General features: G+C 43.9%; 1 long non-coding RNA gene across 1 annotated transcript; it reads right to left on the bottom strand.

The window, feature by feature from the left end:
• Positions 1-2,395: 2,395 nt before the first annotated feature.
• On the bottom strand, positions 2,396-10,660 carry LOC125943617 (uncharacterized). The gene is made up of 4 exons (XR_007465798.1): positions 10,010-10,660; positions 9,064-9,167; positions 5,128-5,346; positions 2,396-2,861 (listed from the first exon to the last, which is right to left on the bottom strand). It is a non-coding gene; the product is annotated as an uncharacterized LOC125943617 (long non-coding RNA).
• Positions 10,661-16,694: the final 6,034 nt, after the last annotated feature.

Genomic DNA, 16,694 nt, shown 5'->3' with positions numbered 1-16,694 from the left:
TATTCAAATGTGTTTTACTCGAGTATTAGTAGATTTGTTAAGTAAATCAGCTGCGCTGTTCTTGAAGCAATGACCCAATGCTGATTACAAACAATCTATAGTAGTAAAAGGTCAGCAATGAACGTAGCAGGACCTGCTTCATTTTAGGCCCAACAGTCATTTCCCTATGCAAATATCTGCGAGTGTAAAACACAAACGTGCTGTCAGTAGATAGCCACTAAACCGACGTAATTAAATTTTGCAATCAAAATGGGAGATATACCTAAACTGTGTAGACTATATAGAAAGGACACTATTAATGTAAGCTTTTAGAGATTCGATGAAAGAAAAAAAGGTCAGAAATTGGCGAGAGAAAAAAGGAAGAAGCGCGAAGCTTACAATCTGACTCCGCAACAGGAACAACATCGCAGTTTTGTAAACTGCCTGTGTAGAGCAACTGAAGCGTACAAGTGCGATATATGATTTCACAGCTTCTGTGAAATCCCTACAATCTTTGCGATGGTCTTGCTAAAGTATTACTCCCAAGTTGTTGGTGTATTTCAGAGCAATGTGTAATACAATTATTTTTTCTATGCCCCCTGACTTCTCGTCAGCGGGCATATTGAAAATAACAGAACAACCTGCTGCGCTGTAGAGGACACTGAAAAATTAAATACTTTGGCAGAGAGCGTGAGAACGCGACTAAAGTTACGAGGACACATCACACTGGCGCTGGCTTCCAACTAAAGTTGATTGGGCAGGGGCGAAAAACAAAGCTGGAGAAAAACATGGTCAATGAAAAAAAACACAAAACGATTCTATGAATTACTGGGGGACTCTTAGTACGGGTGAGGGGGGATGTTAATCTTACGAAAACGCAATTCCCTTGTATAATAATCGAATAGAAGCCATGTTGACGCATGAATGGCCGCGCTTAATAATAGTGAATGCCTCGATGATCTCGTGTTCGCTGATCTGCGTGCCTCTCAATGACAGTGACTTGCCTAAATTTTGACCTGCCCACACATGCCCGGCATTGTAAAGCCTGGTTTCTGCCATACCTTTTTTTACGCTGCTGGCATGCTCCCGGAGGTGGTCATTCAGGTAATACCCGCTCTACCCCACGTGGCCCAAGTAACGCAAAATGTTGCCATAACATTCTCTGAATGTGCACAAATGTCGGCGTATAACGTTGCCTACATGCTGCTAATGTCCTCTTTTTTGATCGCCAGACAACGTTGGGTCGTAACGTTGTGGCAGCGTTGAGCAACACATTCACGACGTTAACATAACGTTAACAGAACTTTCTGGCAACGTAATGTGGATGTTGCCTTTTGTCACTTGAGCTTTCAGGCAACGTTCGTATGTGACGTTGAAGCAACACTCAACTGACGTAGAATATTTGTAGACAAGCATAACAGCAGTGCTGTCAGCATGACATGGCTGACAGCACCGAAAACCCTTAAATTTATATTTGCTTGACAGATAATTTACTCTAGTAGTTTTCATGTTGCATATGCATGAAAATGTGAAACAAGAATTAGTGAAAAACAGCGTTTATTACGTATATATCTTGTGTAGCTTACCAAGATATCTGTGTACCTTACCTTGTGGTAAGATACACTATATACGTAAAATAATGCTGTTTTCACCAGTTCTTGTTTACGACATGAAAACTACTAGAATGCATTATCTGTCAAACAAATATAAATTTAAGGGTTTGCGGTGCTGTCAGCCGTGTAATGCTGACAGTGCTGCTGTACGGGCAGCTCATCTGTCTTGCACTATATATAGTACCAACGCGCCCTAAGCCAGAATGTTTAAAGTGTTTCACATGGTGGTTTGCCCGAGTTGTCTTGCTGTTGTCCATAGCACAGCATATAAATGCTAACTGCAAGTAAAAGTGCACAGTGCAAAGCTGCGAAGTGGTTCATAAGAACAACTTTTCATTTTGGCTATAACAGCAAGAGAAGCAGCATGCACGTCCAATGTGCAGAGGTTCTCGTATAAAGGTTCTCACAGCAGGAAAGTAAATATATTCCACAAATGTTCATTTTCTTTAAACATATCATTTAAGCTTAGACCACAGAAAAAATCAGTCTTTGCTTCCGACTTACTGCTCTAAAAATCATGTGTCGGTAGCTGCATGTGCTTTCAAGAAATTGCATAATAGCCAACATCAGCTGCTAAGAACAAACGCTAGTATGTAGGAATTGTTTGTGCAGGAGGAATATGTGGTGGTTGAATATGCACCCATGAATATGCATTGGTCCACCTTAAATAATAGTGAATGCCATAGACAAACCTGGTTATAATGTTAAACCATGCATTTATTTACCATCTGCTTACATCATCCTGGCAAACAAATGACACTTATATAACAGTAACTTAATTAAAAACTGATAACACTGATAACACACTTAAATGTATTTTCTATTAAACATCAAGGTCTTCGATCGCATATTAAGACTCTACTAACAGCTACAACTACAACACAATATATTTTGCTTTCCCATGTAGGTCAGACTTCCAAATTTTTTGCTTTTTGTCGAGTTCCCTTATTTCAATGGCAGAACACAATTTATACTTCTTAATAAAAGCACAAATACTGTCCTCCTTCACTTTGTAATGTACAACACAACACAGTAACATACCAACAACACAACAAAGTAACACAACACAGTAACTTGCAGACATGGCAGCAAGTGTGAAGTAGTCAACACAGCCCAAGGCGTAGAGTAACAGAAAGTCATCCAAGCACTGACAGCCAGCCATCACTTTTGCAGAGGATGGCCAGCAGCACAAGTGATGCACACATGCCTCCCTCGGTAGCTTCACTTGCATCCAGACCTCACTAGTTTCCAAGCCAATAATGCGGTAACCTGCAGAGACATCAATTACATCAAACTATAAAGTGCCATCTGAAACACTGAAGTAAGCCATGTTTACTGTGAAAACAGGCTATAAAAATGCTTACAAACAACTTAAGCTTCGCATAACTGTGAAACAAACAATAGTGACTTTACACAGGAGAATAATGCAAAACATCAAAAAGCAAATTTCAGTAAAACCTAACCATTATAGCTATAAGTTCGGACACAAGAGCAAGGAAAGCACAAAAAAACAATGCCCACAACTTCCTTTATTGCGCTAAGCAGTTAAGACGTTAGTATCAATATATTCCTTTCACATAAAGCTTCCTTGCAATGCCACGGCTGCTTGTTACATACAGTTCAGTCTTTGAAGAAAACAAAAATTAACAAATGATGTGAATGCTCTACCACGGTACCAAAAACACATTTCATTCGTGATGAAAGAAAGTTCCAATGAGTGATAAAATTGACTTGTTGCTACAACATATTGGTCAATTGCAGCACAGATATTGACGACAGAAAAGACGAGACAATAGACGTGTGCTGACTTCCAACAAAAAGATTTATTTTCAGCGACCCATGTTTATAGCCGTCACTCATCACATTGCACACGCGCAATTCACACCCTTAGGAAGGTCAACTCTGTCTGATAAGTGTACAGATGCTGACACACACAGAGCCAAGTCGCGCAATCTTTTCAGCTTCAATAATTTCATGTGTTAGTTGATCACCGCTACTGCTGACAACAGTACACCGAGCAAACAATGGTTCACAGGCACATGAACTGCAACAACATGCAAGCCAACTGTCATGCACGTTTTTCTTGACATTGTAGAGTGTTCTCTCAGCTGGTCATTGATACAGCGTCCTGTTTGGCCTATGTACTGATTACCACAAGAAAGAGGGGTACAGTAATTCATGTTGATAACATAGGTGACGAACGGATTTTTGTGCTTTTTGTTACACTTGTGTGCTGCGCTGAAACATTTCCTTTGATTACACAACTTTATAAGCTTCTGAGGTGCAAAGAAGACAACTTTAACTTTGGAACGATCTGCAGTTTTCACGATATTGTGAGAGAGCTTATGAATGTATGGTATGACAGCCACTTTAAGTCTGTCAGATGGAGTGATCACATGGCAACCTCTCGGTGCATGTGCTTTTCAGAGTAGAGGTTAAGTGGTCACTGCATCTGACAGACATAAAACTGGCCGTCATACCCTACATTCATAAGCTCTCACAATATCAAGAAAATTGCATATCATTCTAAAGTTGTGTAATCAAAGGCAATGTCACAGCACGCCACACATATGCAACAAAACACCAAATTCCGTTTGTCACCTGTGTTAGCAACGTGGTTTTTTGTATCCCCCTTGTGGTAAACAGAATATAGGTCAAATGGGACACTGTATCAATCACCGGCTGAGAGAACACTTATACAATGTCAAGAAAAATGTGCGTGACAGTAGGCTTGAATGTCATTGCAGTTCGTGTGACTGTGAACCGTCGTTTGCTCAGTGTACTGTTTCCAGCAGAAGCAGTGATCAACACGTAAAATAACTGAGGCTGAATTGATTTCGCGACTTGGCTCTGTGTGTATCAGCACACACTCTGTACACTTGTCAGGCAGAATTTACTTTCTTCCTAAGGGTGCGAATTGCGCATGTGCAATGCAGTGACTGACGGCTATAAACGTGGGCCAGCAAAAATAAAGCTTTTTGTTAAAGAGTTGCCGCATGTCTCTCGTCTTGACTCTTCTGTTGTTGCCTACATCTGCACTGCAATTCAGTGTCTGAACGACCGGCTACGACTACGCTACAGGTGTTGCATATCGGGAGAAGGGTTGAATATTGCTCTACACCGCAAAAGTTGTCGTTGCTATCCGCGGATGACGAATACGGAAGTTCTGGCCATGGAAAAACCAAATTAGAACGCGAGCTTTTGGAAGCGGTGTTAATAGAAAATTCTGGACCTGATAAGTAGGTTAGCGCCACTTCAGGCACTTTTAAACAAAGAAATGCAACTCATGAGTAGCCACAAATAAGCTGGTTTGTTAATTCTGCTTTTGTTTCTTCTTGGGCTACCTAAACGCGAAAAACTTTGTCACTCGATTGAACCGCTCGGCCAAAACCAAGCATGAGAAGATGATTTTTTCTCCTCAGGGGCACCACATTTCGAAAGATATGCATCAAATGCATCTGAAAAGTTAATCATTTCGGTGCAATACATTGTTACAAACATTACAAAAACTTGAAAAAATGTGAATGATACTTACTACCCACAGCTTCCAATTTATCGGGGCTCAATGTCGGCTTCTCAACAGCACTGCCGTCCTTCAAGCACCGACAAGGAGCCCCTGTGACGCTCCTACGCCGAGCGCCAGGGCTCCCCACATCAGTTATGCCAGTTCTTTGCAGAACAGGGAATCCCGGCGATGGCACTGGAGCAGGCCCCAGTTATCGTTGCCAATGTATACAACATTTCCTAGGTGTACCTGCAATAAAAGATGGCAGAGACACATTAAGACTGCTTACGTGCGGGAACGTGAAAGCACCTTTAGTCAACCAAATGGCTGCAATGTGACGTGCACAGTGTGACACGCACTAGGCACACCTTAAGTCAGCCAGAACCAAAGAGCTGCCGTGGCGTAAGGGAAGCGTGCTCCTTTCACACTCAAGGTTCTATTGCTACCCAGTCTGCACAACTTTCTTATTAAAGCAATTTGCTTTGTTTACATGAACCTACCTAAATTTGACATTACTCCAAGCGTTTTGATGTGCTTTTATTGCTTGTGCAATAGGCCATCGGTTTTATGTCAATAAGTGCTGGTAGCAAAAAGAAATATGTCTAACCGTGCAATAAATGTAACCGGAAATGGCAGGTATGTCCAGTGGCATTAGTGTGGGGGCTGCAAACAAAATTATATAGCTTACCCTGTTTTAAATTTATTTTAAAGAGCAGTTTCAGTGAGCCCAAGTAGAGTCAGCTTTTTGCAGTGCAGAAACAGGTACAGTTTGTGCCAGCCAACCAGATGAAGAGCTGTCCGAGTAACTGTCTCTAATCACCCTCTCAGCAATTAGTGATAGCCAAAGTAGAGCTTGTATCTCTACAACTGACACATGTCCCATTTTCTTAATGTGGTATTCGTCACTGATTTCGATGGTCAAGTGGTTGCCATAGATGAACAATCGAAATTTGGAGTGCAGCACCAGTCGTGTCAGTGCATCGTCAAGTGGCACGAACATATTTCTCCCTTGAGTGAATTATGGTGCTCTCCTGGGCACACGTTGAGGCACCAGCCAGTCTGCCCCATGTACATTTGACTGAATATATACATGATCAAAGGAACAGACTATGCTACCCCTGACAAACACAAGACAAATTGGGTTGCATCTTTAACTCAGCAAGCCTCAATTCTCATGTGGACTGCTATGCACGCACATTTCCAGCGAAAAATAAAGTAGGCAGGATATGCACGACAGTTCACAAGTGAATTCAGAAAGGCGAGCAGGCAAGGGAGGTTTGCTTTGTTAAAGATACCACCAAATTTTTCTAGTGTGTATGAGAGGCAGCTCACTGTATTTCTTTCACACCTGGTCAAATAAATGTATACAGAGCAGACTGGCCAGTAACTAAATGTGCCAAATAAATTCCCATATTTCACTCAAGAGACCAGCTTGCTCGTCCAGTTTTGCCGTGCATTGCCGCGATAGGACTTCAGGCTGGATTAAGATCATCTGTTTTCACCTACGGTGAAAAATTGACACGACAGATCAGTGAGGCATACCACATAAACAAGACATGCGAGCCAGACCCCATGATCAATTCATGAAATAAAAGGCATCCTTTCTAGATGACAAGTGATTGAAGTTAGTCTGCGCATATTTACTTTCCTTTTTACACAAATACCATTTATTGTGATTTTATGCCTTTATATTACAACTTACGCCTTCACTCTGAACGAAATTGTGCACAACATAAGCACACATCCAGTGTTGCTACTTTTAATCCTTCCATCAAAATAAATGGTCAGTTAGCCGCAGTCATGTTGTATGGTATCCTTTTCCTCCCCATGTAAATTCTATCCTGAAAAGTTACGTGAACTGACCGGCAAACTCATACGTACACTACAAATTTCACCTAGCAAACACGGCTGGTTCTTAGAAAATGCACAAATACGGTGATAGGTATCTGTTGGCATACTGTAGCAATAGTAAGTGCCAGTTAGCTTCGACACTAGACAGTGAGTATAGCACATGCAACTAATAGCGTACGCCTATACGCTATAGTACAGCGTACACTAAACAGCACACATTTATTACAGTTTTAGTTAGCCTGCGAGATCTTCCGATCTCAGAGGTCATATGCCATCGTCGCACCTATCTCTCGACTTCACTGACAGGTGGCGCTGATATATGTCGGTTTCCCTCGTTAGGCTTCGTGTCGTTCGAAACGAGAAGCGATCTCGAAAACTCCACAAGGTTAACCATATTACACTGTTGTCAAAGCGGCCTGACGGTAAGCGAAAGCTATTTACACAGTCATTTGCTACGAACGAAGCGAATTCTGCAAAAGCCAAGCCAAATTCAATTCGAAGTGGGCAGCAGGGACCACCGCCATGTTTAACGTAAACCACGCACAGACGGTAATGCTAAATCTGAGAAATAGCATGCATACGCTATCGGTCGGATAGCGTTCTGCACATGCGCGGTGATGACCCGCTATTTTATATCATACGCAATGACATAGCGTACGCTAAACTAAAACTGTCTACTGCTGCAATACTTCAGCTGTCAGGCATCTACAGTGCTTAAGACACCACAGAAGTGTAAGTGCACAACAAAAACAAGCGGCGCATCAACCATAAATTTGACTTGAGAGTAGTGACAACATAGGCTGTTTCGTGTAGCTAAAACACTAGCCAATATGTAGAAAGTATATGCACAAGTATACATACCTATAGATATTTGCCTACCTAACTTAAAACTATAAGAGTTTACAGTGCATATGATGCTTGTTCTAGACACTGGTATTTTTGACAAAAATACTCTTAGAATTAGATATAATGCTTTTTCAATTCATCGAGCCAGTAAATGAAGTCGTACACATATCATTATAATTTGGACTTGCAGGTTGAACATATTCTGACCTGAGCAGCGCCAAGCAGAATGAATAGACCGAATGCCCACTGTGCTGACCAAATACACAGGATGAAACAGAAAATATGGAAAGGGACCCCAAAGTATTAGAAATACTTCTTGACAGCTGTAGAATTAGGGCTTGTTGGTTGACTGTCAGTATTAAAATTACACTAAAGCCAATAAGACTGTTCTGTATGGTGTAGTTCAAATCAAATTCATTTGACGAGCAACATTGCAATAACCAGCAAACATGGCAAGAGCAAGCAGACATGTGTGAAATAGTGTGATTTTTTAATAATAGAGCATCAATACAATGAACTACCTACCAGTTAGCTATGTGTTCTATGCTGTATTGACTTGAAAAAAAGAGAAAAATAATGTAACTGGACATAGACTTGCAACTGCTACAATGCCTACTTGCATGAATGGGGATAGCTTGCCAAGAATATTAAAAAATGGGAGAGAAAAAAGCAAGCTTACTAGAAAACACTTCAGAACTGTAGTAACTGCAGCACAGTGAATACTGGCCTTAATGTATCATTTTAAGAAGTTTGAGCTCATCAAATGTGTATTTTCCAGTGGCAGTTATTCTAGGAACAAGACAGAAATAATCGTGAATTTGAATGTTAAACAATGGTAAGCACACCGTGTGCTTACACCTATGACATATTTGGCCCATTACACTTTGAATTCTTATATGCGCAGAAGCTGCACAAGAGTGTAGTGTAAACACCAAAAATTCGGAAATAAAATCCTACAGCATAGGAAACAGTTTCAAAACAAGAAAACCAAAATGAAAAGCGATAAATAGTGTGTACTAAGCAAAATTAAAATGTAACTTGCAGCCAAGCGATTGATGCAAGAAAAAATACTTAACATCAGGACATGTTAGGTCTACTTTTATATAGAACACAATAAGGTGTGCATAACAGCTATGAACACAAATAAACAGCAAGTTGCATAAACATTTGGCCTATTTAGTAAGCTGTGTTGACTAATGTCGATTAACTTATCCACAAATGATACCAAGATGCCATTTTTTGGAACACGTACACTACATACATACATACCTGACCCGACCATCCAGATTACACGTTGCACTACGGCAGGCATGGCCAAGGGGTCTGGTGGCTCCTCCGTTATGTGGGCACTGTTATGGGTCACAGCCTCGCCACTATAAAATAAGTTCTGTGTTAACTTATAGCAGTGGCACACAGCTTTATAAAGCTGTCAAATTGTCTAGACATGCATGGAGCATCTAAATATAGTCACAAAAAGAATGTTTGCATTATTGCAGGGTGGCAACAGAGCACAAAGTAGAAGTCACTGATGAATGTCTTGATAATGGGGACCCTTTGATCACAGTAAAATTATGGACACGCAGCAGCACATAGCAAAGAAATGTTTGTTTACAAAACAATTCATTTTTTTTTCATGACTCAGTTTAACTTTCCCCTGTCATGTTTAGTTACGTATAAGGTATGTCAAAACATCTTGTCTTAAAAAGTAAGTTGGACTAGTAGCAAGCTGTGATTGCTTAATTTTTTTTCTCTAAAACTGTCGTAAACCGAAAACTTCGTAAGCAGATATTATTTACAACGTCGAGGCAAGGAAACATGGCAAGGAAACAAGTTTCCTTGGACAAGTAGATATGAAACAAGTTTCCTTGCCATGTAAGCAAGGAAACATCATTGCAATAAGAATCGGTGAAGAGGCAAATGAGTCGTTATTATGCAACTTCAGCAGAAAAGCGGGAGCTCACGCGCCGCACGCACATGATGAACACGATTATTTTCGAACGTTATATTTCTCATCGGAAGAAAACGCTTATCAAGATTTTCAATTTCGCATCGAAGCAATAAACTTGCGTAACTAAGTGCTGACAACCAGCGTTCAGCAAGCATCAGCACAGGTATTACTGTTGTCGCGGGACTTCTATTTCATACGCTCGCGCACGCTATGCACACACGAGAAGCTCACACAACACGCGTGTAGTTAGCCAGCATGATTACTTACCTTTTGAATGGTACGACGCGGTCGCGAAGCGCTCTCCAAGTTGCCGGTGCTGCGTCGACGATGTTACTCCCCGCATACATGCCGCTGCGTAGTGGACGAGCTGAGGCGCGCTAACACACATTATTTCTTTGCGACGTCCACCCAACTTTCAAGAACGAGAACAAAGAGGCCGCACTCCACGGCATAAAATCGTTGGGCCACATTTGCCTGGCGCGCCACGCATACGGCGAGCTTGCAGCATGACACAAGGTATCTTCAGGCACTTCTGTGCACGCTAACTGCGACCTACTTCATAACAGCAAACACAAAAACACACGATCAAGCAAACGCGACGCTCGTAGCACCCCGCACATACGACCGCCATCACAGAACACGGAGGAAAAACAATAGCGCCACCTGCATACTTGTGAGAATGTTGTGGCCTCTGTGATGACAAAAATATTAACCAGTACACTCGCATACTAAAATTTTGTGCCGGGTTACACACAACTACGTATAGATGTTGCGAGACAAAATAACCGTAGAACAATCTATATTTTACACTATAGTTTAGCGTAGAAGGAAGTTTTAAAAAGTATTTTACCTTTGAATTGCTTCCGCCGTCTGCAGCCAGCATAAGCATGGCCTTCGAGATCAGCATACGTTATCCTTATCAAGCCGTCGCTGTGGCCTGATTTGAACGGTTTGGGCTGTCTCGAAGCTGACTCGAAGCCAATCCATGACGTTTAGGGATGCTGCCTACTTTTCCTACGCCGTCACTTAGTTTCAGATAACTTTCTGATGTCGTCAACATGAATTGTAGCCTCAGGAATTGTTGACACGATATCGTAGGTACAGATGTGCAGTGTTCGATGTTTCCGTGCGCGTTGTGACTGTTTCAGGCGGAAAGGATCAAATCCACGAGGGTTGATAGCTCGTGTGGCGCAGGTTACAGCCGTATCGTCCGCATTTCCTTTCTTGTCGGTGTGTTGAATGTGCGCGGGTTTTGCTCCTGTCGTCCGTACCTTCTGTGTTTATCGTGCGGCTCGCGAAGATTCCTCCTAAAAAAAACATGTCTGCAGCGTGCATGTGTCCTGTGTGGTGTGTGAAACAAATGTTCGCTGGTGTACGATGTGTTGGCAGCCCTATTGGTGGCTTATAGTCCTTTGCTCTAGTGCCGTTTCTATGATGTAAACCATACGTGAACTGAAAAAAAATGCACTGTTTTTCATATGGACAAGTAGATATGATCTGTGTGTATCCACTGTGCAGTGTACACGTGTTCGTCATTTTTATGCAGCTCGTATCATAGGGCTTGGGCTAATTCATGATGGCCCTTGCTTAATGTTTCCACTTTTAGGGGCATGTGGCGTGCAAGCAGTCACAAAGTCTTGTGCATTTGGTGTGGAAGAAGGGAATACTTTTATGCGTCACTTTGTCTACTATAGGTGAACCGTTGCAACAATTAGCATTTTTTTCCATGTGAATGCTTCTGCCATTTGATATAATTTATAGCAGATCTTATCTGTGGAGAAGCATAATAAACATAATTTAACATGGTGTTCCTTAGAAGATATTAATTACTGCATAACCACTATACATCTCCATACCTCACTGTATGATAAAGATGAATGTTCAGTTGAAAATGAAAATATCTTATAGTTGCATGAACGTATACATGCGAAATGCTACAATAGCCTGGCATCACATTAATGTCAATATTGGTGACATCCGGCAACGTTCTGGGAACGTGCTGTTTTGTAACGTTGCTACATTGATACCATTTACACGTTAAATTGATGTTTACATGCAACGTTGACACAACGTGGGTGTCAGGACGTTGCTTCGACATTTATTTATGACATCACTTGAACGTACAGCTGGCAACGTACATTCAACGTTGAGGTTGGCTGTTTAACGTTGCCTGACATTTGTTACAATCAGGCAACGTTTACGCTACGTTCTGTGTTACTTGGGGGGATCGGCCGCAGCTTAGAGGGATGTCATGGCCGTGATGCAGTTAGTGAAGGGAGCCTGATGGTCGTTCCGATTTGGGCAACGAGTAATGGAGATATTTCACTTCGATGCAGAACGCCAGCATTCTGGCTGGAGCAAGGACGTTTAAATAGTCTGAGACTTCTTTCGCACTCAATACTAAAAAAAGTTGCAGTGGCTTAGCTCGGCTATCCCAGGATATACGTAACGTTAGCAAAGGTTCAGCTGATTATTCTTAGCTTTCCTGGTTGTCTCCTACGCTCAACCGCTAATTGCCAGGCAACTACTTCGGGATCCGATGAGTCAAGCTTCTCCGTTCTTCTGCGCTGTTGAGCAGCATTTGCGCTCTCCTTCTCCATGGCTATACCACACTGGCAAACGCCAGTCAGAAGCGCAGCGGCTCCAGCGCAGTGTCAGACGGCGACTGCACAGCGAGCGCGCGCCGGCGCCAGTGCGTCTACCACGGCTACGACGTCACTCCTCTGGAATGCGCAGACCGGCGGCGGAGTGCGCGAGAGGTGCCGGCTCCGGTGGCACCGTTGCGCAAGCCGTGTGACATCACTGATCCTTGCGCATGCGCAGCACGGCTCTTGATGTGCCGCGCGAAACGGGCTTGGCTAGGCCAGTGTAGCTAACGCTACAAAAGGACCGTCCACTTCAGTATGCCGATGCATTTCACAAGGTAGCTAGCCAGCCAGCGCCTTTTGCCCACCACCTCACTCAGACACAATCACTCTGAACAGGAATCCGTCTTTGTGTCTTTTAGAGCGCAGCTCTTAGGCGTCCGTTCCTGGGGCAAGCGTCGGCGTCACCGAGCGAACAAGCATACATAGAGATGAAAGTAACCCCGGAGTGCAGCGGAGATGAAAGTCGCGAGGAGGAAGGCGGGGGAGGAGAGTGCAGCGGAACGATGAGGTGGCAAATGGAGGAGGTGGGTATGGCGAAAGAGTGAGAAGAAAAGCGTAGTGCGGTAACGATGGCTACATGGTAGCGCTAGAGTAGCGCGCGTCGTTTGGGAGGTCTGTCTGCGGCGGCTGCTGTGAATCGGGCCCACGCGTCACCCACGCGATGGCTCTCGCGATCTGCAGTTTAGCGAGGCATTCGCGCCACACTTCGCTACGTTTACAACGTGCCGCACGAGACAGATTGTCCGCGCCAGCCAGCATTTCGCTAAATGAAAACACGTGTGCGGCTGCGCTCAAATTTGGCATTAGGGAGTATCGTAATCGTCGGCGATTTTTTTTCCGAGAAAAAGGTCTCCAGGATATTTACACGCTTCTTCCTCATCCCTGCAACAAGCGTTGTCGTGTTCGCCTGCTCACACACCTCGACCGCTCATTTCTTCGCTTTAGTGAAAGCGTCCTTCCTACTTCGTGAATGTTGGAAACATGGCAACTAGCTGCATTTCGTAAGGGGGCGAAGTGCTACCTGCATAATCTACAATTGATCGACGAGTCAGTCCAGCACAACTGGCGATTTCTTTAAGGAAGGTAGAGCTGAAGCATCTTGTGTCCAACAAAGGGGTGGCTTTGCGATTCTACATTCCAGGGTTTACAAAACCTAGGCCCGATGCTGCCATGGAAGCCAACATTCGCGAAGTAGACCGTACGCTCCTAAGTTAGGCGAAAAAAGGAGTGGTCACGGTGTTTGAGCAGGGGGTCCGGGCAAAGCTTCCAGTAAAGGTCAAGAATAGGGTGGCAAAATCTGGAGGAATTTTTCTCAGCAATGATACACAAACAGGATGCACATTCGGAGTGATTGTGTTTGAGCGAGGTGTCCGGCAGTAACCGTTGTCTAGCTACCTGTACAAATGCACTAATATATTAAAGGTGGACGACATTTTCTTAGTATGGAGTCCAATAGAAGCCTCGGACAACTGAACGCTCTCGCTCAGTACCTTAGTGACTTGTTCAGCGACTCAGTGATTTGTTGGTACTCAGTGAGTGGTTGCTCGCCTGCTACGACCTCAACAATAAAACTTAGTAACCATTCCCCTGTCGAGGAAATGGGGGTAAGCGAAGCTTGTGTGTTTCTTCGGTGTTCCTCCGAACGAATTGCTCTGACAAGTGCCGCGTCGGGCTCGAACCAGTACCGGTCACACGCACTACAGCTGACTCCGAAGTTCGGGTCGAGAAACTCACGTTGAAATATGGCCGTCACACCGGGGAAGTTGGTGCTAGCGTTGCCGAGGCGTGCACCACCGTTATCGGGTTCCTAGAGGGCTAGACGACGCTGACGTTTGGCTTCAACATGGCGCTCCCGCATCTTGGGGTCGGCTGCTCTTCGCTGACGTTTCGCCTGGGCTTCGGAAGTTCTCACACTAGATTCAGCACGTCGACGACCAGCTCTTTCCCGAGCGCGTTCATTCTGGGGAGATTTCCATGAAATTTCTTGAAAATTAACTCCGTCCGTTACTTAAGACAATGAATGACTAATACCACCTTAAGCAATGCTTCACACTTCCGTAAACACGGCCTCCCCATTACGACGACAGATGAGAAGTGAAATTCTATACGCAGGAATGATTAGCGGCAACGGAGCCAGCTGTGGAAGCAGACGACGACGGCGAAAAACGCGGGAGCAGTGGCACGAGCGCGTGCCGAGCACGAGCCACCTGCGCAGCTGTGAGAGAAGTAGTTTTTTTTAGCGTTGCATCGCCGGTACAAGCTAGCGTATACAATCTTCGCTCGAAAAAGCTATCCGACCGGTCCATGACAAGAAGGCGTTCAGGTACGTCAACGGCTACCTTGTCTTCCTTGATGCACTCAGTAACGACCCCGCTTAAGCGGTGAAGCACGTCTACGACGTTTATCGCGCAGAAATGAAGGGTCTCATCCTCACAAACCAACTGCCAGAAGCGAGCGTATTGCGTTTTCTGGACATGCTGATTTTTTTATGCTGGAGGTACGAACCACGCTCCACCTAGAACTGCAATTTTCATCAGCCCACCCTAAGCTAGTGAATAGGGTGATCAGGAAAGCCACCCTCAGCAAAGCGCAGCAACGTTCTCGACCTCACGAGATTGAAATAAAGGTGTCAAGGCCTGATACAACAGCTGGTGTGTAGGGGAGGGGGGATAAGGGGGCATTCCGGGGTACACTTTGGTGCACCTGGTGGGGAGCCTACTACCTGACATGCACCTAGGAAAAAGGCCGCGCAAGAGCAAGATTGGCAGATTGAAAATAGACCTCATTTAGTACGTCCATGAGATGTGCCATAAGCTGAAGGAGGCAGCGGACAGGGCGGAAGTATCGGTTGTTTTCTCTGCGCCAAGCAAGCTGAACGCCTTATTTAGAAAAGTCCACCAGGACGACCTTCCTACCAGCCACGGATGCGACAAGAAGCATCAGGCGCCCTTCACAGCTGCATCACGGTTATGAGATCCCTGTGAGCGACGGCCGATCCAACGTGGGGCAGACCGGGCGTTGCCTCAATGATCGCCTCCGGGAGCATGCCAAGAACGTAAAGCAGCAATATGGCAGAAAGTCTTCTCATTGCCGGTCATGTGAGTGAGCACAAAATACCAGGATGCCACCGTCATTGAGAGGCGCGCAGATCATCGAACCCGCGAGATCACTGACGTCATTATTCTGGCAAAGTAACATGTGTGTTGATGAGGTACTGGGGTTTCTAAATTTCCCAACAAGAAGTGCTCCTAGGCATTATATACGGGGAAGGTGGCGGTGTCAAGCACCGCTCTTCGTGCGTCAGCATCTATTCAACGATTATACGATGCAATCACCTATCTGCAAGATTAACCCCCCCCCCCAAAGGTACAGGGAGGGGGGGGGGGCAAACATCTGACTCCCTCTCTCTCTCGCTATATACATATACATATATATATATATATATATATAGAAATACGAGTGCAATACCTGAAAAAGGCTGGAACAGCGTTTGTCCATAATTTTCTATTTAACAGACATATGACTATTTCTCAGACACACATGGTGAACCGTGGGGGCCCGAGAAATTATTTGAATGAGCGTTTATTTCTTGACACTATATGACACATACCTATGTAACTTAGAGACAAAAGGCAGTCGGTGCCCAGAAGTCCCTGATACCGCCTATTAGCAGCACTGCAGCGCACATACAAAAAATGCGCATTTGTTACGGACAACTTTGCTAATTAAACAAAGAATTGTACTTGGTGTTTTAGTCTATCGCTAGTTCGGGTAATAGTATTGTTAAGGTTATACACTACGAAGCAGAATCAAAATAATTCAGTTGCTATATTTACAAGAAAAAGAAGACAGCAGATAGGTGCGACCTTGGAGAATTACAACCAAATTTCTAGCGAAGCTGTTTCGAGCAGCTGCATTAAAAGTTTGTTTCCTGTAGTAATATAAAAGTTGTCCATGTATGACAGTTCCGTCTGAAACCTTGCCCGCATATAATGCCTAGGAGCACTTGTTGGGAAATTTAGAAAAGCCAGTGCCTCACCAACACGCATGTTACTTTGCCAGAAGATTTACCATGGTGTCCTTCCTACCTACCTCCACCCCACCCCACGAAATTTTCACTAGATTTGATATCAGTTGAGTTCACAGTTCTCCCAGGTCAGTGGGATAAATTCTGCTTTGTTCGAAAAACACATTCATAAAGCTTTGGATCGTTTGCTTGTGTAATTTACTGCAAATATCATTACTCACCTACCTTTGCAGTTTACTTATTGTGCACATACCGCGCCTTTTATTTTCGCCTAATA

Source organism: Dermacentor silvarum, chromosome 2 (assembly GCF_013339745.2).
Source record: "Dermacentor silvarum isolate Dsil-2018 chromosome 2, BIME_Dsil_1.4, whole genome shotgun sequence".
In the NCBI taxonomy this organism is placed as follows: Eukaryota; Metazoa; Arthropoda; class Arachnida; order Ixodida; family Ixodidae; genus Dermacentor; species Dermacentor silvarum.
The sequence above is the reverse complement of the archived record's forward strand: the minus strand, read 5'-3'. Positions and strand labels throughout refer to the sequence as shown.